The sequence below is a fragment of the Pinus tabuliformis genome, chromosome Q (genome assembly GCF_031772625.1).
Source record: "Pinus tabuliformis cultivar Carrire ecotype Pingquan chromosome Q, CPIR1, whole genome shotgun sequence".
NCBI classification, from domain to species: domain Eukaryota; kingdom Viridiplantae; phylum Streptophyta; class Pinopsida; order Pinales; family Pinaceae; genus Pinus; species Pinus tabuliformis.
Genome location: NC_142296.1, coordinates 987206791 through 987233298, shown reverse-complemented (window position 1 = coordinate 987233298; position 26508 = coordinate 987206791). Strand labels below are relative to the sequence as shown.

Genomic DNA, 26508 nt, shown 5'->3' with positions numbered 1-26508 from the left:
CATCCAAAATTCCAAAAATGAATTCTGATGTCTTCACTTGATCCATTGCATTCACTGCCTTCAAGAAAACTACCCCTTGAGGACAATAAACAAGCACATTGATCAATGGGCGATGACACAAATCTGACCAACCATCACTCAAAATTGTGCATCCTGTAAGCTTCCAGGACTCTTTAATATCAGCCAACTTTCCTGTCACTCTGTCTTTCGCTCTCTTTAGCAAAGTTGTCCTTAAAGCTTCAGATCCAGGAGGAACATAGCCCTTCCCAAAATCAATGGCCTTTTTAATTACATTTTTAAAATATGGACTCCTCGCCACATTAAAGGGAATTGCACATGCATAAAAATACTCAGCAACAGCGTCATCAACTTCCTGTTTCTCAACAGGTTACCAGAATTGATTTAATGTTTTCGGCCCACCTGTTTTTGCTTGAGGAGCTGTAGAACTAGATCCACCAATGTTTGAAACTGAATTAATGGTGTTGGAGGAAGACATGGCAATCTCCCTCTCAATTCGCTGCCTCTTATTCACCCTTTTCTGCCTTTGCATCTATGAACTGGAATGGTCTTTCTCCACTTTGGCTTTTTGTTCATCAGTGATCTTAGTGCAGGCTTCAACACCACCTCCACTTCCATTGCTAATACCGAGAAGGTGATCCACTGCTCTAGTCAAAGTGCCCTTGAAATTATGTCCACACAGCTGACATGAAAGATTAAAACCATCTTTTTGGATAAAATTCCAAGCTACAACAGTTGATTTTGGGGGTGCCATTGGAATTTAGAAGTTTGAAATGTCTGACACTTCAATGTCTGAAATGCCTGCAATTTTTTTTGAAATTACATTTTCGTTAGTCATGTAAACTTGTAAAGCAAATGTTCATGATCATCCAACGAACAGTAAGCAAGCCAGAATTTTTCAAAGAATAACAGTCTTCTCTCATTGAAAATTGTCATCTGGAAAATTATTTAAGGATAAACTGTTATAATTTATAAACTGTTATAAACTGTTATAAATTATTTAAGGATAAATTTTCCAGATGAAAGATCTGATAAAGAGCTGATAACAGTTTTCAAAGAATAACAGTCTTTATTATTTAAGGATTGCCTAACTTATTGACAACAAATTTGAGGGTAGTAAGGAGGTTTTGGGTAGTTCTGAATAAAGAAAATTGTCTTCAACACAGTCAAACCAGGCTTCAGCCTTCAACACAGTGAGAACATAATTAGAGCCTAGAGCCTAGAAAAAGTGGAGCATATGTAAATTAAGGGGTGAAAATAATGATCCAAAAGAAATTGTCCTTTGGGTACTCTCAGCCCACTAAAACATTTTGTTAACTGCAGTAGTAGTCTTATAATCTGACAGTATGGAAATGATAGCTTATTTACTTAAGTGGCATGCACAGGAGGTAAGGGAACTATCCAGTGCAAGCACTTCATGGGACAGACTATGGAAAAGCAAAAATGCCATACCCAGATTTCAGAGAGACAAAATCAGGATTTGAGAAAAGACTCATGCGAAGCAATGTAATGAAGGACTCATTTGGACAGAGGCACAGGACGTGAGTAACTCCACAATATTGCAATGGGTTATGAGATCTTACAAAGTTACAGCCAAAGCTCCACTGGCACCAGCAAACAAATGCGAAGCAATGTAATGAAGGACTCATTTGGACAGAGGCACAGGACGTGAGTAACTCCACAATATTGCAATGGGTTATGAGATCTTACAGGCTACAGCCAAAGCTCCACCAGCAAACAAATAATTTGTAACACAGTGGGGTACTCTATGTCTGCAGCCTAGAGATTAAAGTCATTCATCAAGAAGGTGCTCGAGACTGTCCAAACAAAGTATGGTTATCCGGATCCCCAACCATGGCATTTTCTTGACAGAAATTAACTGCATTTGCTCTAAGAGAATCATTCCATACTTCTGATTCCTTTGTGATGTTATAACTTATCAACACCAAATTCTTTCCAAGCATTGGTTCGTTCCATTACTATGACGGAAAGGAAAGTTCAAAGAAGACGAGAAGAAAACTTACAAGTTACAGCCTACAGGATGGCAGATGCACACGCGGCAGTTTTCTGAGTTCTCGCCTCTCGGCCTGGTAAACTGATATAGCAGAAGATAGATATGCCCAGAACAACCCTTTCTTTCACGCCTTGTCTTCCAACAAACTTCTCTTACACTGATTTGGGAGATATCAATGCCTGTTCAGGAGATACGAGTCTTTGTTTCTAGAAAAACCCGAGCCCGTCAAGGTGTAGTCTATGGCGTCTGCAATGACCAGCGGCGGCAATGAAAGTTGAAAACTTGAAACAACGAAACCCGAGTCAATGAAACCAAAGAAACCTAAAACAGGAACACTCATACCCGCGGGCGCGCGAAAAAAAAAATGAATTTAATCAGCTGCAGGCGAATTTCAACGCATAGAAACGAATTTAATGGCGATTTTATTCGGCTAAAATTCGAATTCGGCATGAAATTCGAGTTCGCCGAATTTAATGGCGAACTCGAACGAATATGTTCGTTTGACCTTCAAATTTGCCGAATTTCGAATTTTATGCATAAAAATCGGCGAATCCGGTGACTTAGCTTCCACATGTGGGTCGTAATTCTCCATGGGGTGGCCCCCACGCTCCACTAGAGCCGCAATATTTCCCTTCCTTCGTAATGTTTGGGCCCCCACTTAATCCCAAAATTCATGTGGGACCTCTGAACCCACATCTCCTATGTTCAAACATGAAATAAGACAAAATTGTGCAAGATCGATATTTCCCTTAGCAATATTGCTAAGTGGTAATATCACACACTTGATGGGTGTACCTTGGACCTGTCACCCCCTTAAAGGTTGAAATCGCCTAATAGGGTCCTTCATTAACCTCTCTTGCCGAGTGAGGTAACACCAGTACATGTCTAAAGCCCCATTTGGAAGGGCATGCCACTATGAAGTGTCCATTTTTTCTCTTGATTAACAAGCTTATTTACTCAATCACACTAATGAATTATGTATTGGAGGGTGAGGAGACACAATGGATCTTATATAGGGTTGCAACTGGGTCTTTCATCTTGGACTTGGTCCCCCTATACGGTATCCAAGCCCTCCAGAGGGTCACCATGGAACTTTAAGGTGAGCGTAGAGGGCCATGGGTCCCCAGCGATGCAAAGCATTGATTTCCATGCCATGGGCTTCTTTAGCACCACCACATGCTTGTTCGTGCCCTAGTTATATAGAGATGATGATGCACTTGGACCATGTTGCCCAACCGACTACACATTGCACCTGACACTTGGCAACTGATCCAGGGCCTAGAGGAGGTTGTGTCTTTCCCGAGGAGACATGGGAGGACATGTGTCATCTTCTAGCCCTCATTGATGGAGCATCGACTTGATTTTGAGCCACTTGGAGACCCATGAGACCATTGCTTGTGCCCCAAAGCCACTTAGGAGCACCATATGATGTTTTGCTTGGAGATCAAGGGGCCACCCCCTTTGACCATCATTTGTGGAGGCCTCTTCTTCATCATGGCACTTGAGGACTCAACTAGGCCTTCCAACGACCCTTTGCACCATTATTTTATCATTTCGGCTTCATTTGGATGGCTTATCTTACACATTTGAGCTATTTGGTGGGCTTGTCACCAAATTTATTGTTATTTTGCACATTAAAATAATATTAGGGGCATTTTTAGGCCAATTTGAATTAGAGGAGGCTCATATAAAATTGAGCTAATTGTGAAAATTCTATCACTGCAACAACTGATTTATTTTACCTACTTATTTGCCAATAAGTTATTTACGAAAAACCCTTCAGAAAACATTAAAATAAATTCTACTGCAGATATCACACCATAATACAGAAATAAACACATGCACAAGAATCAACACATCAACACAGATATTTTGGACAAATGTCCCCAGAAAAAACCCAATGCAGGAAAACCGGTGCAGCGTAGGAGGATTTTATTATTTAGCAATTCTTCAATACAACTGGGTGTCAAACTGGCTTCATCAATAGAGAACAAACTCTCCAACACTTCTCCCAACCTCAGCGTCAGGCTTACTGGCCTCTACGTAGTTCCCAGACCTACTGCGTCAGCTCCTGCCTCTCTGCGTCAGCACTGGGCCTCTCTGCGTCACCCACGCAGGCCTTCCAGTGACTGTGCAATCTGCTGCCTTTGCGTTTGCCTGAGAGGCTTTGTGTCTGCCTCTCCAACCTCTGTGTTGGTCTTCTGGCGCTGATCCCGACTCTCTATTCCATACCCACTGCCTCCTGCTGCTCTCCAGACCACTAGTTCAAATTTCTTAGCTAACCACACTCCAGAAATCGAACTGACTAGTCTCCCTCAGTGTGCCCTCCAACTGACCCTCAAGCCTCTTCTTATACTTTTCCTGTTGGTCCTTCAACGCCTAAGATTAGATTTGGCTTAATCCATGACTTTTGGAACCTTCTAACCTAGTTTTATATTAATACCCATTAATATTTTGTTCTTCCTAAGTTTAGACTTAGGAACTCCATTAAAAATATTAATTATTTTAATATCTCCCAAACCAGTTAGAATCTGCGCAAACCATTTCTGGGTCTTGGAGATCTCATGTGCTTTAGTCTCTCCACCAATTTTCGTGGCTAGAGCACATCCGATGCCACCCCAAATAAACATCCTCATTCATTAAATCATCACTTGAACTTGGATATCTCTTCTTGAGAATTTCACACTTCTCTCTTGGTTGTCTATTGGAGATCTCTTAATGCATTTCGATATTTTTGGAGCTGAAATTTCACTCTCTTGGAGCCATCTTCTTGATCTTGGATTGGATATATCTCTTGTTGTCTTGTAAGTAATCTTGTTGAAGATTTTTGCATGAAAAATGTCTAATGTGTGGAAATTTTGTAACTAGCTCTTTCTTTTGTGCCCTAATTATTGAATATCATTGTAAAGGATTGTTAGATTGCAAATTTGTGCATGTTACTCATTGATAACAAGTGGATGAATGTTCCTAGTGGAGTAAAACTTGTTTTTCTTCCATGAAAATCCATAAATCTTGGGTGGGTAAATGCTAGAAAGTGCTTGCTAGGGCATCATTTTCTAGCCTCCTTGAAGACAATTTCAGCCAAATTTCGAATCACAGACTCCATAGCCCAAGGATAAGGCAATGATCCAAGCCAATTTGGTGATCACCCCCTTTTCCCTTCTCTTTTTCTCCTCCCAAAAATTTCGGCCTCCAACCTAAATGGCCTTACTAGGGCTTGCTACGAATTCCTATAGGGGAGGAATTTTTCACATCCGCTTGGATAAAGTACTATGCTGGTGTCTCCCCTAGGATTCATCAAGGTTTCACAAAATTTTCACAGTTCATTTGCAAGAAATCAGAAGTCGTAGCTCTAACCTTGGAAACTCATCTTGAATGTTTAGGTGTGTTGGCTTTCTTGAGGGTTTTGGCACATAGTATTCAGTGGAATAAATCATTCAAACCCTTTCTTTCATCCCACCTTGACCTAGAGTGTGCTTTGAAGAGTCTTCTCCCAAGATTATACATAAACCCTAGGTCTCGTGTGGTCCCATCCTAGGTCCTTCTCAAGAATAGCGAAAGCTTATATAAAGAGATATAACCATCTTACAAAGCTTCTTGAAAGGTCCCTATCTCTTTGGAGCCTTGACCTTAGGTCTCCTTGTTATCATTGCATACCATAAGCCCTAGGTCTAGGTCTCCTCATACGTCTATCTTGGAGAACCTTTTTGCTTCTCTTGAAGAATTGAGCCTCTCCTTTGAATGGGCCTTTGAAATCACATCAGACCTAATCATCGATTCTATCATTAATAGTGATTTCCCTCACACTAAGACTCCTACCATCAGTGAAAGTACGTAAAGAGAAGGGGACATTGACTAGGGCGATAGTGGATCTTTGCCCCATTGTTGTCATTTGGCCTAGTAGTTGTCCCTTAGGTACCCCTCCTAGGACCCCTGCTAGATTGTGTGGCAACAGACCCTGTTACAAATTGCAGGAACTTCATATCAGAATTTCTGCTATATTACAAATTGCAGGAACTTCAGACCCTTGGCTCTGTCACAAACTTAAGGCGACTCGCACGTGTGAAGGATATAAGGCAGAAATGACTTCTTTATCTCCTTGGAATCTTGGTCTTTTAGTCTTCTATGAGTTGCAAAGATCAAACTTCTTGTCACTTGTTGTATCTCAAAGGAGCTTGAATAGATGACTTTATATAGTCGTGCTTGGGGTGCAAAAAGGCCACACATGCCGACTTGACTGAGAGAGGGCCAACTTGATCCCTTTTCACTGGCTTTTATTAACCAAAATAAAAAATCATTTTTCTATCTTTTCAAATGTCAAATGACATGACTCAAATACATATTATTTTGACTCTTTTTGAGTTCTAAAGCATGAAGAACATGCTTGATAAAACAATAAAAATAAATTCATTATTAAATATCTTTCATTATGAAGATCGACACTAGTTACATTCTCCAACAGATTGTCACATGGCAGTGTATCATTAACTTAAATATAATATATAATAAGATATCACTGAACAATATATTTAAGTTTATGATATAATGTCCCTTACGGGTTTCAATTTTCTATTTTGCTTATGTTAGATACTTGGCGGTAAATGAGCATTTTTCATTTCAAGTACATACCACTATATTGAAGTTCAACATAGTTAGGGATCCAAATGTAACAACAATGCAAGAGTCATAAGTCAATGCCACCTAGTGAAGTTTGTGGATACTACAAAAAAAGTGCATTGGAATAGGAATGAAATCCACTATATTGGAAACATATTGCATTGTAGCAAGAATGTGTAGCTATGCATGCAAGCTTAGTCAATAGAGGGAAGGAATAAAATGACCACTCTTACATACCATGTTGCATAATAAATGTCAATTGCCATCTTTAATTGCTCATATAATGATTGAATGTTAATCATTGTCGTCTGCAACAAAGTCACACCCATTAAGAACTAGAAATGAGCTAAAATGCTAACATAAATGGCAAGTTCCATCTCATAATGATAATGTTGGAAATACAAAGAGGGGGGTGAATCAATATTTCTTAGCAATTAGCACTTTTTAATCTTTTTTCAGAGCATTGGTTAATCTTCAGTTATTATTATTGTTTTTCTTCAGATGATCGTAAACAATAATCAACAGTAGACAACACCATACAACAATGCAGAAAGATAAAACAAACGACACAAAGATTTTTAGGTGGAAAACCCCCTCCGGGTCAAAAACCACCGAACTCTTCTTTAGTAATTGTCCTCTTCCTGTTAAAAGAAAATTGATTATATCAAGATTTCAACTACAACTGAGGGAGATGTCAACCCCCTAATTCATAGGCTACAACCTGTAGGACGCTACTAGACCCTAATATACTGTTGCAACCAGAAGGACACCCCAACGCCCTATAGATCAAGCCACAACCTGATGAGTGCCCCAACACTCTATTTACCAACTGTTGTTGGAAAGGATGCTTCGTTGCCCTGTTAGTTTATCAGCCACAACTAAATGGACTCTAAAACGCCCTGTGCAAGCCACAACTTGCCCTAGCACCACCCTGCCGCCCTAGAGTGTTCTCAAGCCACAACTTGAAAGTGACTCCAATCCCTTGCCTTGCACCACCCTGCCACCCTAACGAGCCAAAAGACCATGTTTCACAATTTTCAAACCGGATCCCCTGTACTTTGAATCAATGTAGAATAGTTGTAAGAAAGATGAAGAATAAATGTCGAATCCTAGTAGCCACTGATCATTGTTCCCACAAACTGATCACTGTTCCCACACACTGATCACTGCACAACACTACACGTCAAGATATCATTGTTCCACTGCACATCACTGTCATTGCACACTGTATATCAATGTCACTACAAATCACTGCACAATTGTTGGCTATCACTGCACGTCACTGCACTGAGCTTCTCACAAATGAATAAGCATCAAGACTCAATATATCATGCTGTCACACTGTATCAAGTTGCACACGATGCTGCAACCATCTGGCACTACGATCAAATGATGGCACAAACCAAGGTACCCAGGTCATCCCTATGACCTGCCTCTAATGCTCTCATTTCTGCCTTCGGAGAGCTACCAGCATATGTGTAAACACTGTTGTTTAGCTGATCAAACCCTGTTGTCCATCTTTATGTCAGTTCGTACAACTGGATGATATTGCCTTCAACGACCTGCTACCATTGAAGGTCATGTCATTATGATAGTACGCCCTCCAAATCTCTAGGTTGTCACTAACTCACCTCAGTCACAAGTCTATGTCAAGTATTACTGCTAGGTCAAGTAAAAAATCAAAGCGTCAGCCCCATATGTTAGAACTTAGGTCTATGTGTTATGTCTACATGTCATATCTAGGTGTCATGATATTTAATCAAATCATGTTCATATGTAAAGTTATTGCTAATCAACTTATGTTATGTCACTGTACAATATGTCAAGCTGTCAAGTCAATAGTAATGCATCACTGTCATACAGTGTCACAGTTAAGTAAAGTCAAAGTCAAGACACTCATCATAGAATGCTCACTATGTCAATCAATGCTTCACATCATAATCAAGGTACTTGTGATGTTAGGGTATCAACCAACTGTTAAAGTTAAGACGTGTCACTTGCTGTCCCAACACAGATCTCTAAAGCAATAGATATGGACAGTGCAACACCTAACAGGCTATCAGGCCAAGGTAATGTCAGTGTAATCACTGTTCAACATCATTATGCAATATGTCAAGTTGTCAAGTCTATACACTACTGTCATACGTACATATTTATACTCAAAAACTGCTCATAGTTTTCATGTCAAGTTTAACATATCAAACTGTCTTGTCATAAAGTATCTTATCATGTTCACTATTTCAACCAAGGTGCTAAATCAAGGTTCATATCACTTGCTGTTATCTATACCCAGAAATTACTTTTACAACACATAAGGTCATTACTTGAAGTCACAGTTTTCTTGTATCAAGTTCAAGATGTATGTTGCTCACATTACTTGTCAAAGAAGTCAAGGTCATGTAATTGTCAAGTTCAGAGTCAAGATATTTTGTATTAATGCCAGTGCCAAGTCACTAATAGGTACAAGACTGCTGTCAAGTGACTGCATGCTCTTATATTTAAACACATGTTAACAATCAAGTTGTTAGTTGTTTCACTAATGTATCAAGTTAAGGTCAATTTTACTTGCTGTCCCATTACATTGCTTATCAATTCTGTAGCAGTCAAAGTCAAACACATGCTTATACACTGCTTCACTGTTTATTAAGTCAGTGTTCAAGATATGAAGCCCTAGGTGACAACCCTGTGCCCTAGAGAGACGTTTTCAAAGAAAGACCTTAGACAGGACGCCTTAACACGCGTCCATTGTAAGAAGAAGCCTTCAGTTAGTTTGTAGAGGCACTTAGAAAAGAGGCGGAGGCTTACCAAGCCCTTAAACTCACAAAAGTTCGTGAGAATTTCACAGATCCGAGCCTCAAAGGTTACCCTAGCCAGAGACTTAACACATGTTCAATGCAAGAAAAGGCCTGCAGCCTAGCCCTACACTCAATGAATGCACAAATCATCAAATAGTCAACAAAAGGAAACATACCTTGAAGGCCGAGTGGAGGATGGATACTTGGAGTGCAATCAACAAAATTTAACCAAGACTTTTGCTGCCCTAGATCCTTCCCTGTCCTATTACAGGTAGCCGGAAATTTCTTCCCTTTAGATGCACGAAAATTTTGGAGATAAGAATGTTGAGATGTTATGTGATCTATGATGATTAAGGTCTATCCTTTTTATAGTGTTTTAGTGGGGCTTCTAATGTAGTCGTTGGAGGATACTTAGGCACAAAACATTAGAGGGTTTTAAGGTAGATGTTAGAGGGCTTCAGTTTTAAAAAATTGATTTTGTAATCCTTGTAACTTAATCAAGAGAGCCGCAACCATTAAAAAAATTAGATTATACTTGTAAATGAAGAAAGGGACACTCCTTGTGAGTGAAGGTAGTTTGATGCCATTTCTTAATATAATTGTTATTTTCAAACCTTAAGTTAGATGTTTAATAAATTTAATTTAATTTAGTAATTGTTAATAACTTGTTTATTAAACTCTAAGTAATTGTACACTAACCCTCTTTGGCATGGTTTGTAGGTGACACGTGAGTGTATTAAGTCAATGATTGATTTATTGTCTTTGGTTTTTGAAGTTATGTAACTTATACGGGGTGAGATTACAATGATAAACAATTTCATATGTTGACAACAATAGGAGGTGTCATGTCACTACCCCTGGGGTTTTAGCCAAAAAAATTGGACAAAGACTGGGGTCATTAACTTCAATTGTGAATATCTCTCAAACTAGGAGACCTCTCGAGGCGTACCACATATCAACAGAAACATCTTTTCAAGGAGAATCTAATGACATAGATCTCTAACCCAAACTCAACGATTTGACCTACCAAAAACGCTCGACAAAGTCGGGGTACATCCTCAATCTAGGGAACTCAAACCCTAGGACTTGGGTTTTCAACCATCCAACAATATAGCTGATATCTAGATGTAATCAGACAATTACTAGGAAGCATTCATTAACCATTTGACATCAATGACTGGTGTTTTTGGTCAAAGTCAAACCCAATCAAGTCCATGAGTTGACATCAATGACAACACCATCCACAGATAAGACCACTATAAGAGTTTATTCCCTATGGATGTTGAATTGGTTGGGGTATAGCAAGTGACATTGTATAAGAGAACAAATGATGTCGGTGATAAGATGAGAAGGGATATGAATAGTACACTTATGTACATTTGAGTCTTGGACACCCCTTGAGCCTATTGCCTCAAAATCTAGTAGGTCTTGTAAGGGGAGCTCACAAGACAAGAACTAGACCAAGGAACAAGCGGCCCACTATCACCACAGGCACTACCCCCTGCACTTTTGTGGACTTTCACCACTAGGAGGCTTCCCTTTATTAGGTTACCTAAAGGATTTATCAAGTACTAGGGGTAGAGGTGACAAGGATAGGCCAAGGAGGGCTACTCTTCCTAAGAACAAGACTTAGCTGGCACAACAAGATAATTCTGTTGAAATTTGGGTAGCTATGGGACGAATTTACCATGTGAAACCCATCTTGTCCCAAAATGAATGCAAATTGGATTAAAGGAAGAATTCAATTATTAATATGAGCTAATTGGTTTGGCATTCTTATCATTAATATTTAACGTGGTAAATTCCAAATTAGGAAAGCCATCACACACACACATATATATAATTGGTTTGGCATTCTTATCATTAATATTTTACGTGGTAAATTCCAAATTAGGAAAGACATCACACACACACACACACACACACACACACATATATATTTATTTTTGAATTTGAATCTCTCCAACTTATATGTCGGCTTCACTTTCAAAGGATCTCTTTCACCCATTAGATGACTATATATTAAGAACAATGGACAACTCATAAAACACACACTGTGGACTCACATATCTATTTTTTCTCTGAGGTTCGAATATCGTCCCATGGATTGCAATTACGGATATCAAAGTGGCATCGCTTCTCCTCATGTGGTTGTTGAAGAATGTAACTAGGTTCGGTCTTCATAAATGTATTTAAGTCTCAATATTATGTATTTGTAAAAAGAAAGAAAAGTAATTTTTATTATTATTAAAATTGACTTATTAAAGCATGGGTTTCATGCTTGGGTCAATTATTTTTAGGTCAATGCATCCATTCCAGGCTTCTAGGGTTTATGTCAGTCCATGTCATAATGTAAAGAACCTTTCTTGGTAATTATTGGTCAAGAAAGAAATTTATTTTATATTAAAATAAGTCTTCTAAGCCTCCACCAAGTCGGCCTCAAAATTGGACAAGTCGGCCTAAAATTGAGCAACAAAATCACTATATAAAGGCAACAACTCGACCTCATTTGTTACTCACTCTAAACAAGTTTGATCTGCAAATTCTGGGGCCAAAAAAAGGTGCGAAATTCAAGGAAGAAGAAAAGAAGGATAGCAAAGGACTCTCTCAAGAATAAAAGGTCGAAATTTTCCTCTCTTTCCCACATGTGTGATGTTGTGCAGTTGCTAGAAGGGGGCTGAAATTCCGCAATAACTAAGCGGCCGAAATTCTGCTACTGGGGGTCGAAATTTTGCAACCGGGAAGTCGAATTTTTGGATTGTTGCTGGGCTGGAGCTGTTGGATAAGAAGAGACTACTATATCATTTTGGAAGGTTGACTTGGTGGAGGAGGAAAGTCTATTGGTCTAGGGTCCTGGTCCATCTCAATCTGAATGACTAAAGGAAGAATTCTTGATTGCGTTTTCCCCTATATAAGGTTTTAGCCTTGGCTGTCTGCCTATATCTGGTGTCCCTGATCTTCGTGTTTTGCTTTTGATAATTGCTTGATGAAATGCTACTGCTCCTCTACCTTTGCTACTGACCTTTGGCTCAAGTTCTCTTCCCGACTAAATCTCTTCTCTCTGGGAAATTCGATACGCCTAGATCACACACTCACTCGATGTGTCTTCTCCATCGCCATCGTCCTGCTCTTATAATTTCTCATTGGTGAACCAACGACCATGATTAGATCCCCATCAACAGCTAAGATCATCTCAAACTCAATCTGTGTGAGTTTCTAGAGCATTCTCACTTTTCTCAATTAATTCCCTTTAATTAATCGATTTCCCTAAGTTAGACTTAGGCATTTTTAATTATCGATCAATTAATTTAATTGAGTTGTCTCTGGGTGTTTTCTCTTGAAACCTTTTCTGGGTTTTGGAGATCTTGTGTTTCTTAGCCTCTCTAACCAAAGTCGAGACTAGAACACCTATCTGATGCTACAAAAACTAACACTTCCTCTTAGCGAGGAAGATCTTTTCGCCCATAACATCTCCCCTCACGCTGTTGATGTCTGACAACTATGACAACCTACTACTACCCACCAAACCACTATGCATACTCTGATTCATCTGCCACTCTGTAGCTAAACCACCTTGCATCTGTGTTGTTGCTGACACTGCATTGTTGCCAACTCTGCTATGCGCTACAACTAATCTCATATTGTTGCTGCTACTGCAACTACTGCAACTGAGAACAAATCCTCCTGCTACTAAAAAGGGTTCTCCACTATATCCATTTGTTCTCTGAAACAAATGAACTTAGATCTCCCTAGAGCATTCATGAGTATATTTGCAACCTGCTCTTTTACGGGAACATGTTATAGCGAGACCGCTCCACGTTGTGCACAATCTCTGATGAAGTGATATCAGATATCTATGTGTTTCAACCTATCATGAAACAATGGATTTTCAAAGAGCATGATGCAACTCTGGTTATCATTATAGATACTGGTTGCCTCCAACCTCTAACTGAACAAGCTCGCAAGCAGATTTTGAAGCCATATAGCTTCACATGAATCCATGCTAGATGCCATGTACTTTGCCTCTGCAGAGCTCAATGCCACCAACTTCTGCTTCCTATTGCACCAAGAAACTACCCCTAATCCAGCGCTAAAGCAGCACCCTAGTGTGCTCTTCCAATCCACTGTACTGTTTTCCCAATTTGCATCTGTGAATCCACATAACCTGATACCATCACCTTGAGTATACCACAATCCATACTCGATTGTGTTGTGCAAATACCTCAGAATGTGCCTCGTTGTTGTCCAATGCACTCTCTTTGGTCCCACCATAAACTGACTGAGAGTGTTGACCACGAAGCAAATATCTGGTCTGGTCTTGACCAGATACATGAGGGAACTGATAAATTGTCTATACAAGGTGGGGTCAATGTCCTCATTCTCTGATGCATCAATCTTCCTCTAGTTGGTGATCATAGGCATAGACATGGGTCTACAGTCCTACATCCTGAATCTCTTCAAAATATCTATAGCATATCTCCCTTGACCAAGGAATATCTCCCCATCCCTTTGCCACACTTCTAAGCCTAGGAAATAATGCATTAGCCCCAATCTTTCATGTCAAATTCTGCTTCCAGGTTCCTCTTGCAGTCCTCTATGATCCCTAATGACCTTGTCAAGAAAATGTCATCCACATACAACACTAAGATGAGTGGCTCATCCTCTACCATGAAATAGTAAAGGTTGGGATATGCGTCACTCTTGACAAATACCATCTGCTACAAGTAGTTGTCAATCTGACCATACCATGCCTTGGGAGCCCGCTGGAGCCTGTATAGAGTTTTCTTCAGTTTGCACACATGTGTGCCCCTCTCATGTGTCTCGAAGACCTCTGGTTTTTCTATATATACTTCCTCCTCTATCACTTGTCTTAATGTCCATCTAGTGAATCTGCCATCCCATCTGTGTTGCTAGAGATATAACTGACGGGATGGAAATGGCAACTAGTGCGAAGGTCTCTTCATAGTATATCCCTTCCTTCTCACATACCCCTTTGCCACGAACCTAGCCTTGTACTTCTCCACGTTGTCGTCTACAACGTACTTAGTCTTATAAATCCATCGAAATCCCACAACTAACCTGCCTCAAGCCTCGATACTACCTCCCAAACATCATTTGTCATGATAGAACTATATTGTTCTACCATGGCATTTACCCACCCTGTTGTTGTACGACCTCCTGGTAGCTAGAAGGTTCAATAAACTATGCCACCAATGCTTGGTATATGTATAGCTGTTTGCATTCTCTCTTATTCGTCCTAGGTGCTCCAATGAACTCCTCTGCATCTCTCAGTGTCTGGGGAACTTCCTTGTTGGTTCGACCACTAGTGGTCGACCAACTCCTCATCCTGCCTCTGCTACAAACTCGCAAGATCTCCTGCACCTGAGGTTGTGCTCATACTCGTAATTGTACTAGATCCCTGTGATTGTCCCTACGTTGCCCTTGTTGCTGGATTAATGGAGCTTTTGCTGGCCCACTCTGATCACCTGTTGGCAACTCACAAGATTTCTTGAAGGCTCTGTCCTCCATAAACTTTACGTCCCATCTCACAAAAAACTTCCTACTACTAGGAATGTAGATCTTGTATGCCTTCGAGGTGTTATCTTCCTCAATGCCCTGTGAGGAACTCTGTTTTATATATACACAGTCGTGTTACATGCCTCTGCCCATAGAAACTTAGGCAAGTCCTAGTCATATAACATTGCTTTTGCAGTCCCAACTATAGACCTGTTCTTTCGCTCTGCTACCCCATTTTGCTGTGGATTGTATGGAGTTGTCCACTCCCTCCTAATGCCTCCCTTCGCATAGAAACCTATGAAGTCACTATCTGTGTACTCACCTCTGTTATCTGAGCGAAGCACCTTGATATTTTTCCCTGTTGCATTCTCTACTAGAGCCTTAAACTCCTTGAAGCGACTGAAGACCTCATCCTTGGTCTTCAAGAAATAGATCCAGGTTTTCCTGGAATGGTCATCAATGAAGGTGACAAAATACTCATACCCCCCGAGGGATCTAGTGGACATAGGACCACAAATATCTGAGTGTATAAGTTGTAATACACCATCCATTTTGTTATCAATTCTTGGGAATGTTGCCTTAACATATTTTCCAAGTACGCACCCTTTGCACACATCATTGTGTTTCATGCCTAATTTTGGAACACCTGTTACTGTCTCCCTGAGCATTCTAAGTGCTCCATGATGTAAATGTCCCATCCTCCTATGCCATAACTCATTCAGGTCTCTCCCACTGTTACTGCCATTGCTAACTAGTGCCATTGGAGAGTCGAACTGCAACCTATACAATCTGTTGCTTCGTACCCCAATCTGTTTCACCTTCTTCCAGTTCTGGTGTTTGATGAACACCTTCTTCCCTACAAAGTGGACATCATATCCCTTATCCTATAACTAGGATACTGAAATTAGGTTCATACCTAGTCCTGGCACATGCAATACATCTGTAACACTAGTGCTTGCTCCTAACTCCCTCTGAATGTCAATGGTACCTCTCCCAACTGGAGTACATTTAGTCCTGTTTCCCATTGTTATCTAGAAGTCCATCTCCTCCTCATTATAGTTGGAGAAGTATTCTCTAACTCCTATCATGTGAGTTGACACTCCATTATCTATATACCAGACTCCTTGTGAAGCTGAGCTAGATAGGCAAGCTATCTGAGCAAACTCATCCTCCAATCTGAAAGACAAGTTTGTAGCCTCTTGAATATTAAATTTGTTTGCAGCCATACTGGAGAATTCTAAAAAATTTACTGAAGACATCTTGAGTATAATTTTGTGTGCTTTTTCTCTTCCACCCAGCATTAATCTGCTACTGAAAAAATGCTACAAAATCATTACGCTCAGATCTGCTCAACAAACCGGCTGAATTGCTCAACGGAACTGCTTTCTAGCAACACCATTTCCTATTGGAACTGCTACTAAGAAAATCGAACTTTTCCCCCTGACTAGAATTGGAAATCAAATTTCGTGCCCAACAATTCGAACTCCCTGGTTGGTCCCTACGCAGGTCTAGATATTTTTCCCAGAGACTCCCTCTGACGCTGCAAAATTCCTCACTCATTACCGAGCTCTTGATCTATCTTCAACATTACTCTAATACCATGTGAAAACTCCTTGAAATGTAGGCTACAACAACTGGAATTTATTCTTCTAATCAGTTTATTTTGTTACGGCAAAATAAAGAATAAATCACACTGCAATTTCTTCACAACAAAATTATGTTGCGGAAAATAAACTGGAAACGGAGAAAATTAGAGAGCACACAATAAAAATTGACACCATTATTTTGGACAAATGTCCTCGGAAAAACCCAATGTGGGAAAACCAATGCAACATACGAGGGTTTTATTATTATTCTTCGGCAGCAAAATCTGAGTACAATAAATTGGATACCAAATTGGCAATCCTCTCTTGAGAAATCAGTAGCAAAATTATCTGAGAGAATTCCTCTCTCCACAAGCAATTTGGCCTCAACCTGGCCTCAGAAACTTGCCCCCAGAATACCCTTGTGCAGGCCTCTGCACAATCCCTCACACGCACTCCCTGGATCTATCTCTAAATCAGAGGTCCTGCCTGCTACTGCCTCTAGAAGTGATTCTCCGGCCCTCTGGAAAAATATCATGTAATCCGACACCTGAATCGACCTCCTCTTCAGCTGAATCGAACTTCCTCCATGACGCTCTACGCAAGCCCCTACACAGCCTCTTGTGTAATAACTCAACCTCTCTTTGTTGGCTCTTCCGACACTCGAAACCTTTACTAGAATCTATGTTGTTGCTCCTCTACCTCTGCTACTGATCCTTGGCTCGAATTCTCTTCCCGACTGAATCTCTGCTCTCTAGGAAATTCGATCTGCCTAGATCACCCACTCACTCAATGTGTCTTCTCCATCCCCATCATCTTGCTCTTATAATCTCTCGTTGGTGAACCAACGACCATGATTAGATCCCCATCAACAACTAAGATCATCTCAAACTCAATCCGTGTGAGTTTCTAGAGCATTCTCACTTTTCTCAATTAATTCCCTTTAATTAATTGATTTCCCTAAGTTAGACTTGGGCATTTTTAATTATAAATCAATTAATTTAATTGAGTTATCTCTGGGTGTTTTCTCCCGAAACCTTTTCTGGGTTTTGGAGATCTTGTGTTTCTTAGCCTCTCTGACAAAATTTGAGACCAGAACACATGTACGGTGCTACAAAAACTAACACCCACCAGAGGTTGGGAGAATCCTGGGTTCCTTAATGAAGAGAGGGGCACTCATAGGGGCCCTAGGAACTAGGGTGATGGCCATAATGATAAGGGGTGGAGCTCATGTTTGGCATTTTCCCACGTACTAAATTTTATTGTCCCGACCATCTTTTGCATTTTGTGGTACCTTTCTTGTTGCATGTGGCCATATTATGCTTTTATCTTTCTTTTTTAGCTGCATCAAATTCTGGGGCATCGTTCCAGGCCTAGCCCAAGGTGTGGACAAGAGGAGGGGGTGGCTAACACCTTATGGACCCAATGGACAAATGTGGACCCAAATGGGGAAAGTGCGAAAAGGGCTTGCAATGAGCAGAGGGGAATGAGATAGATGGTATCGAGAAGCGAAACTACGCAACTAAAATCAGAGTTTCCCATGAAGTGCCACTCCTAAAGCTAGTAGCCAATAAAGGAGATCCCACAGGATTAGGACATAAGATTAACCCCCAAGTTGAGGTAAGGGAACAAGAGTACAGTCAAAGCCCTTTCGTTTCGCCGAATCCCCCCACTAATCCATGCCCAAGTGTTCCCCAGAAAAGCAAGCATAAACACCTAATTACATAATGAAAAATCATACTTTCGGAGTTGAAAGACCCACCTTCAAACATACGATCATGACAGAGGAGACAATGGTTGGCTTAGGTGAGAAAGAATAGTAGCACATCGAGCTATCAAGTGGCTGTAAGGGGTGTTGGTTGCTGGCTAAAGACAAATCTAGGAGAAAAACTCTCCTATAGGGGTCACCATAGGTGGTGCGAATAGGGCTGAAGTTCTCTAAAGTTTATAAACAATGTCGAGATCTGACCTTTGCAGTTGGACTGAAACTCAAAGAAGGTTGACTATAGTTTGAAGAAAGTTTACTTCATTTGACTTTCACTTGGGAGGAGGGTTGACCTAGAATCTTTGAAGGAATCTTTGGTTTTGGGTTGGATATCAAATCTTGACTTGATTCAATAAGAAGAGGATTGTTGGGTTTTCCCCCCTGTTGGTTTTTGCCCTAGTTTGAAAGCCTAAATTTTTGTCTCTTTGCTTCTTTGCGATCTTGGAAGAATAGTTTTGTGTAATTGCTTGATGAAGAAAGAACAATAAATACCAAAAGAAGAAGATTAACTCTCACAAGTAATTACCAAGTAAAGAAAATCAGCCATCATCTCCATTGCCTTTGATTTTCTAACACAGTGTACTTATACATATTGACTAGTTGCCATAGTTTAATAATTATCTCCTTTAGATAGGTCATGTCCCTTAGTATGTGACACTTCATTTATTATTTATTTATTTGATGTTATATATATATATATATATATATATATATATATATATATATATATATATGTTCATTACATTACGTTCCCCTTAGAAATGCTTTGTTCTTAAAGCATATTTATGGAAAAAAATTATCTCATTTGGTTTGTAATGCCTTCTCATGATTCTCTATTCTTCGAAGGTGTTGACCACTACATGTCAATGACCCATAGCAATACAGCGCCTTTTTTCGCAAAGGGATAGTGCCTAATTGATGTGTTCCTGCTATCTAGCTATCATCATCAACCTGAGGATCATCTTATAATGTAAACCCAGTCTGCATGTGTATAATGTAAATAATCTCAGCAGATCCATGTCATGTATGTAATCACCTAGGTAAACCTACTTTTCTGGTGACGATTTACATTCCAGGACGTCTTTTGTCTCACCGATCTATTCTCGGATGGTCAGCAGAGTTTTCCTTCAGCCTTACCCCAAAGCCGAAACGGATTTTGTCACTGGGATCTTAGGGGAGTCCTAGTGTTCTAGATAGAGTCTATGTAAAAGTGATTTGGGAATAATCCTAACTATTTGGCTAGATTATTTTATTACAAATTGTTTGATCTGCTAGATTATATTTGTGTCACAAAACTGGGTAGTCTATGAGAGTCTTCTGCAAATGAGTTTTCCCCCTTAAGATGTAAAAAATGTAAAAATCATGATGTAAAGTGCCTTGAGGGTTAGAAAAATAATTTATCCCATCATAGGTTAATTAATTAAATTTTCTAACCAAAATTAATTAAAATCATAAGCGAGAAATTTGATTAATTCTAGGTTGTAGGTAAATTTAAATTCTCCAAAGGCAAAATTCGTTGGTCCTTAAAAAATTAAAGTTTAAGAGGGTCAGGGACTAAAGTAAATTAATTATTTTGCTAAATTTTAAGCCTTTGGTCCCTGGGGTTAAGTCAAAGTCAAAATTTTGAGGAAATTAATTCAAAATTTTATTTTTTAAATTAATTAAAATACATTTAATTGAAAATTTCGAATTTCCTCAATAATTTAAAATTTCGATGGATGAGATTAAAAGAAATTTTAATCTTCATGTCGAGATTGCTTTGACGATGATCACTTGAACTAGCCGTTGGAGGATTTATCTTTAAATAGGAGGTCGTTTGTCAGTCAAATCACCCAATCTCTGGATCGTGTACTAAGCTCTCAAGCTCCCTTGTATACTTTTTTGAATTAATGCAAAAGTCTTTGGGGTTTCAAAGTGTTGTATTGTTCCTCTTCAAGAATTAATGGTAACATTATTTTAATTTCTGCTTAATATTATGTGAAAACTATCAATCAATAGCTCTCTTAGAATAATCTGAATACAGGTATCTTATTCAGTTTGTTGGATCTAGGGTAACATTTTTAATTTTTATTGAAGTAGCAGGTATCTCTATTTCTTCAGAATTTTATTGTTGTTCTATTTCTCTACTTGATTTGATGGTTGATCTAGTGTTTGCAGAAGATCTCTCAGGTTCTCATTGAGCGTTTGGGGATAGTCTTCGGTTAGACCAGCCAACTCTCAACACATATTTTCTGAAGAGCCTACTTCATATAAGCCTCAGGATTTATCTAACGATAATCTTTTTTCTGCAAGGTGTTTTTGGGCTAGTACCTCTCTAAAATTTCAAAATCTTTTAAATATTTTGTGGAAATTTTGATAGATCTGACTATTAAAAGCCTTAGATTATCAGATCTGGGAGTGGAGTTGGACTCATACTCCTCAATCTGATAGATCTGTAAATTATTTGTATAGATTTATTATTTACTTGTGTAGATCTGAAATTTTGTAACATAATTTTGAATTTTAACACTTGGATTTTTGGGATTTTCTCTATTTTTGTACATATTGGATATTGGGTTTTTCTGTTTTCACTTGTGCAAGAATAGATCTGAGAAATCAGCCAAGAAAATCTTCAGATTTGCGCTAGATCTAGACCCTAGAGGGCAAGATCTGGGCTCAAAGATTGTTTGCATGAATAGATCTAGGAAATCAACCAAGTAAATCTTCATATCTGAGATTTTTTCACGAAGATCTCGGGGTTTTGAGACAGATCTAGGCCCTGGAGGGAAATATCTTGTCCCAAATTTGTTTACAGGGCCAGCCATTAAAGATTTTGCAATAAATCTGAAGATCTAAGCAAAATAATTTTTTCAGAACAAGGGTTTCAAGTTTTGGGGCTCCTAAGCCCAGATCTGCCTTCTCCTAGCCCAACGCTAGTTCTATTGGGCCTAGTGCTAGCACTCATTGGCCCTAGATTCCCTTCCTCCATTTCTGATTTGAATATTTGATTTTTTGAAGCTAATCATTGGTGGGTTTTGCAGAAAATTTGGTAAAAATTTATGTTTCAGGTATTGAAATATTTTTTGCATTTGGGCAAGCGATCTTCAAGGCCTAGGGCCGAAGGGTTTGATCTTTAAACCATCTTTTTCCTCACTGTTTGCTACAGTAGTCATATACCTTTCTAATAGTGGTGAAAAACACATCTAAGTGGTTTGAAATTAACTGCCAAATACATTAATAAGTCATTTATGTTTGATGTGTATAAAAAAAATTGGCCTAGTTATACATTTTGGGTGACTATTATCTCTGAATAATTCTGTTTCTGAAGTCTAAAATATAAAAGTGGCAAAATTTCATGTGGGTTAGCCTAAAATCAGTTCTTAAGTTGTCTAATACATTAAGGAATTAATTTCTTGAGTTGGGCATTCTTCATTAGGCTTATTTCATGTTTTAATTGCTCGTTGTAATAAGTATATCAGATCTGATATAATTTTGGAAATCAAATCATAACAGGCTGAAATTTTTTGATAATTCATGTGGGCAAGTTTGGAAAATTTTCGGTAAATTTTTGGCATAAAGATATCATTGATAGCTCACTGTTTTCATTGTCACATTGTTTTTGTCATAAAGTTTTTCTTACCGCTGTCCTAAAAACTAATTTCTGAAAATTTAGTACTCTGTGAGTCTGTCATGGAATTGTGATAAAATGCATATCTTTTGTTTCATAAACTGAGTAATTTTCGAGCATCCGATATTAATTTGTGAAGACGCTTTTGTTCTTTGAGCTATAATTGCATTTGAAAGAATCTAGAAGATTTGAAATAAGCTTGTGGTCTAATTGTGATATTGCTAAGAAGTTTATCTTTCAATCTTTGTCTAGTGAAGTGAACATTCATTTTGACAATTAAGGGCTTTAATATATAACTCTAAATCAAACCGTAGCATAAGCACTTTTCATCCTTGAATCTAACTTTATCTCATCTTCTAATCATCTCGTGCATTTGCATATTAAGTTAGTTTTGCATAAATAAAATTTACTTCCAAGCATAAGCTTGGTCGATAGAGAGATAGGTATCCATCCATCTTTGCTTGAGAAGCCTGCTTTTAATAGTACTTAAAACGGTGACCTTGCAGTCGTCAGAGCCACAGCGCTCTGCAGCACCGGAGGCACTGGGTATGTTAGATTTTCAGGAGAGGTATCATTAATCACACCTTAGTGTGCTTCACCTTATCTTCTTTCTGCCAATTACTACGAAATCAGGCTCAATATAGAAAGGATCGAAGGGTTAAAACTTAGATAGGCATTTAACTAAAATCAAACAAGATTCTTGCATCTCACATTAGCTTTAGGATCTACATTTCATATAAGATAGTCATTCATCTAAGCAGCAATTGCTAATCGATTACTTGGTCTTAATTCCCCTAGCAAGATCGTTGACTCCATAAGGCACTAGTATCAATCATTTAAAATCTAATCAAATCCTATAAGTCTTGTTAAATCTTAATCAAGTACTCGGTCGCTTCACTGTGTCTCCTGAACTGGTTGGTTCCCAACTTGTTCTTCTTCATTCCATTTTTCCATAGGGTATACCCCCCCTAGCCTACTATAAGGAGACAGCTTGAATGGAGAGATTGGGGATCAGGGTGACAACCCTCGATCTAAGTCGTTGTCGTGGTGCCTAGACATTCTATGCGACAATAGAAGGTATAAGAGGAAGGGTATGCTCTCCTAAACATTGAAATTTTAGGAGGGGTTAACCAACCTAATGCGATCATTAGCAGAACATTGCGCTTCTAGGATTCCCTTAATGAATTTATATTATGAGACTTAACAATACTCACATTAATATTCATCAAAAAAGAGGTCAATTGTTTTGTTCTGAGCAATGTCATTAAACTGATTGGATAAGGTATTGGTGCTTGTGATTAGGATGTCAATAAGGCATGCTTGCAACATGAACTTTACTTACCATATTTCTAGTGCTTTTTTGTTTCACTTTTGGTAGCATGTCTTCTTTGCACACTTGTGTTGCTTTGTTAATCCTTAAAAGTGTATTGGTATAAATACTTGGAATTTCCATTGATTCTACTTCAACATCTAAAGATACACTTACTTCAAATGGATTTGCACCTTGAGAATTTGTGATCTGTATTAGTTTCTTTTTCCATGACTTGGATTTTTATGCCTAAAAGGTTATCTAGTTCCATAGGTTCAGTCCTCGTTTTTTAAATTAATTAATGCTTCTTTCTTGATCAGTTGCTCTAACTTGTTCAGTAGCAACTATTATGATTCTTTAGCTTCTGAATTTGTAAGCATGTTTTGAATATGATCCCTCAAGTGTACAATTTCTTCGTTAATTTCTAGCTTGACTTTATTTTCAGGGTCTTGATTCACTAGTTTCTCATATTCTAAGATTTTGATTTGTTCAAGGCTTCAAGCAACCTCTTTTTGAGGTTCCTTAAAAAGGGAATTTTCCTCATATTTTTCTGATAAACTCTTGTTGAGTTTCTCATTGAGATCTTGGTTCTCCTATCTAACTTTTTATTGCACTGGTTTGTATCATTTGACTTCTTTCTTTTTGCAAACACTTTCTGATTATGATCTCTTAGGCAAAAAAATTCCTCATATTTTTCAATTATCTAATGGCCAAATATATTGTCAAGATCTTTATATTTTTCTTATTGTTTAGTAATTCTTCCTCTGATTTTTTAATTTGCAACAGAATTTTCATGTCACTTTGATAATCCAGCAAAATAAAAAACTTCGTAACGATATGGGCCAAAACCATTTTGACCTTTTTTAAACCTCAAACAATTACACTCCTTTGTGAAAAAAGAACATTTTGCCAAAAATAGAATTTGTGAACTTCATAGCTCACAAATTCTTAATAGATAATTAGTTGACATATAAAGCTCTCCAAAACTAAGTGCTTCAAAGATTTCCTTTTCCAATTTAAGATTTCCTTGAAATATTAAACTTACCCACTTTATATAGTATACCATTTTGTTTTAATACCACCTTGATTTTAGGTTAGACTCTTCTTAGACGTGAAATATTAAAAAATCTCACTAAGTAGTTTTTTCTCACTTCTAACCTTCCACCTATCTGCTATGATTTTTTTCTCTTTGATTTATTTGGGCGGGCTGGTACTAGAGTCACCACCCAAACTCTGTAACCCTTTCAGTTGAGGCGCCCAATTGTTTCAACCCTGGACTCTGTTCCATATGTTGTCTGTGCCCAATCAAATTTGTGACTAACTATTCATGCCGGTCTTTTCTCCATACAGCAACACAATGTGACACAGAGGAATGGTGGCTATTTCATTTTTGTTTTCAAATGGTGGCTAAATTTTAGAGTGATTAACTTGTCATTTGTGTGCCGATGTGTAATTCCAGCACTTGTGGCACCGTCACTCTCATGCTCAAGCTCTAGCGACTAACACCAATAGTTACAGAATATGCAGCTAAGGTTTAATGTGTGTGTCCACTGGCGGCTTCTGGCAAACAACGGGTAGTGATATGGTGATAAGGCAACTCCAAGATATGATCGCTGTCTAATCCCATTTTTCCGGATCCTGGTGGAATAGCACGAAAGGTGAAACCCTGTCTATTTTAGTGTTAATAAAAATTGTGAGTAATGGGTTAATCAAGTTGCATTCATTGGTAATCAGTACACAAAATTTTCACAAATATTTATATTATTTGTTTAATGTGTCTGGATAGTACAACCTCTTCCTATGTTATATGCAAAACAATTTCAATTATCTCTAGCCACATCAATTTATATGTCACCCACGAATTGTTCTTCTTGCCCAACGTTATGTCCCTTTTCTTGGTCTGTAATTTTGATTATACTTGCAAAGATTCCCTTCCAAATTCTTGATATCTGATTTGTTCTTCAACTTTGCAGCAGAATGATTCAGAAAATTTTGGCCAAAAGCCAACAGTGGTGGTCAAGACCTGGTAATCAGAGAAACTCTGAAAAAATTGAGAATGGCCAAACACCGGGTTAGAGCATAAGCCCAGATACAAATGAATGGACAAAGTTCATTTACTAACATATATCCAACATAAGAAGGATAGACAACTGAAATCATCAAGGACAAATATATATAAAATAACGAATAAGTATATAAAATAATGAACAAATACATATATTCCATGTGATATTGTACTTATTGACATTGACTAGTCACCATGGTTGAACAGTGGTGTCCTTTAAATAGGTCTTACGTTCCATTTACTATTATTTATTTATTTGATGTTATATACATTTTGTTCATTACAGCACTTTTCAATGCAATTTGGACAATGGAAAGTTGATATTGAGCAACGAACTGGACCAATACCATACTATGTTATCTGACCAGTATTTTAAAACATTTTCACCACTTATGTGGGTTTAATATGATTCTTTTTGCTCAAAGACCTATGTCATGATTCCATTTCCACATCCTTTGTTATGGCCGGTGGCATGATGTTATGAGATTATGTTTGGCACCATATTTATTGACCTCATTGTTATGATTATTACATGCATATTTTGTCTTCATTAGCCATAGTCAATTTATTATCTCAAAGCATAGTTTTGAAAAACAGCCAGTTTGAACCAATAACTGGTCAAATTGGCTGGTCAGCAACCTTTAGCCAATGACCTAGTAGAAAATTCTGGTTTGGGGACTGGTTGGTACCAGTTAGGTACCAAACCAGCCAGTTTGGTACTTAACTGGTACCAACTGGTCCAAATCGGCTGGTTTTGCTCCAAACTGGACTGGTTAGATCTCACTTGTGTGGGAGGAGTCTGGGACCCACATTGGCACCTTTTTTAAAGGTTTTGGAGGAAACTACGGGTTGTTTATCTCCCAAAATAGCCCCCCTTGGCCATAAAACCAACCCTCCCCCTTCTAAACCCTAAACCTAAACAAAAAACCTAACTTAACACTAGGAATGTTGGAAATCAATCATAATTGAGCCGAGCGGCTCATTCTACAGCCCAATGTGACAGCGGATGTGTAAGTCTGTCCGTCTGTCTGTCCGTAGAGTTGACAAGTGCCCCTTTGAAATAAAAATAATTATGCTCTAAATAGAAAAATAATGTCAGCTATAATAAAAAATGAATATGCTCTAAAGTAATTGGAAATAAAAAAAATGTAAGATGTTTAAACCTTATACTTTTCAAAAATATTTCAACAGGAGATGTCTTGATGTACATGTTATGTA

At 38.5% G+C, this 26508-nt stretch overlaps 1 protein-coding gene across 1 annotated transcript in view; it reads right to left on the bottom strand.

The window, feature by feature from the left end:
• LOC149222796 (uncharacterized) overlaps nucleotides 1-26508 on the bottom strand; it is a 339999-nt gene that overhangs the window by 33889 nt on the left and 279602 nt on the right. The window lies entirely within an intron of this gene.